Genomic DNA, 1,824 nt, shown 5'->3' with positions numbered 1-1,824 from the left:
GGTTTCTGTTGAGGAGAAAGTTACAGTGGTAGGGCAGTGGTAGCTCGGCAGCTTCAGCATACAGACTCTCAACTGGGCTGGGCAGGGCCTAAATCCTCGCACAAACGAAAAAATTGGCTGACATCGAAATAAGTGTCCAAGGAATAGAAAACAACTGGAATCACTCAACAGAGGTACGTCTATTGGACCTGACGTGATACCAATTCGATTCTACACAGAGTACGCGAAAGAACTTGACCCCCCACCCCCCCCCCCCCCCCCCACCCCCCCACCACCCTCTAACAGCCGTGTACAGCAAGTCTCTAGAGGAACGGAAGGTTCCAAATGATTGGAAAAGAGCACAGGTAGTCCCAGTCCTCAAGAAGGGTCATCGAGCAGAAGCGCAAAACTATAGACCTATATCTCTGACGTCGATCTGTTGTAGATTTTAGAACATGTTTTTTGCTCGCGTATCATGTCGCTTCTGGAAACCCAGAATCTGCTCTGTAGGAATCAACATGGATTCCGAAAACAGCGATCGTGTGAGACCCAACTCGCTTTCTTTGTTCATGAGACCCAGAAAATAGTAGATACAGGCTCCCAGGTAGATGCTATTTTTCTTGACTTCCGGAAGGCGTTCGATACAGTTCCGCACTGTCGCCTGATGAACAATGTAAGAGCCTACGGAATATCAAATCAGCTGTGTGGCTGGATTGAAGAGTATTTAGCAAACAGAACACAGCATGTTGTTCTCAATGGAGAGACGTCTACAGACGTTAAAGTAACCTCTGCGTGCCTCAGGGGAGTGTTACGGGAACATTGCTTTTCACAATGTATATAAATGACCTAGTAGATAGTGTCGAAGTTCCATGCGGCTTTTCGCGGATGATGCTGTACTATACAGAGAAGTTGCAGCATTAAAAAATTGTGGCGAAATGCAGGAAGGTCTGCAGCGGATAGGCATTCGGTGCAGGGAGGGGCAACGGACCCTTAACATAGACAAATGTAATGTATTGCGAATACATAGAAAGAAGGATCGTTTATTGTATGATTATACGATAGCGGAACAAACACTGGTAGCAGTTACTGCTGTAAAATATCTGGGAGTATGCATACGGAAAGATTTGAAGTGGAATGATCATATAAAATTAATTGTTGGTAAGGCGGGTACCAGGTTGAGATTCATTGGGAGAGTCCTTAGAAAATGTAGTCCATCAACAAAGGAGGTGGCCTACAAAACACTCGTTCGACTTATACTTGAGTATTGCTCATGAGTGTGGGATCCGTACCAGATCGGGTTGACGGAGGAGGTAGAGAAGATCCAAAGAAGAGCGGCGCGTTTCGTCACAGGGTTATTTGGTAAGCGTTATAGCGTTACGGAGATGTTTAGCAAACTCAAGTGGCAGACTCTGCAAGACAGGCGCTCTGCATCGCGGTGTAGCTTGCTGTCCAGGTTTCGAGAGGGTGCGTTTCTGGATTGGATATCGAGTATATTGCTTCCCCCTACTTATACCTCCCGAGGAGATCACGAATGTGAAATCAGAGAGATTGGAGCGCGCACGGTGGCTTTCCGGCAGTCGTTCTTCCCGCGAACCATACGCGACAGGAACGGGAAAGGGACGTAATGACAGTGGCGCGTAAAGCGCCCACCGCCACACACCGTTGGCTGGCTTGCGGAGTATAAATGTAGATGTGTAAAAGGTGACCATGGCCAAACGCACTCCACGATTGTGGGCAGTATTGAGAGGACATAAGAAGGACGGACCTGCAGATGCACAAACAAAACACCCATAGTCTAGTTTTGAGCGGATAAGGGACCAGTCCAAAGGGGGGAGGGTGATTCAA

Source organism: Schistocerca serialis, chromosome 12 (genome assembly GCF_023864345.2).
Source record: "Schistocerca serialis cubense isolate TAMUIC-IGC-003099 chromosome 12, iqSchSeri2.2, whole genome shotgun sequence".
Taxonomy (NCBI): domain Eukaryota; kingdom Metazoa; phylum Arthropoda; class Insecta; order Orthoptera; family Acrididae; genus Schistocerca; species Schistocerca serialis.
The sequence above is the reverse complement of the archived record's forward strand: the minus strand, read 5'-3'. Positions refer to the sequence as shown.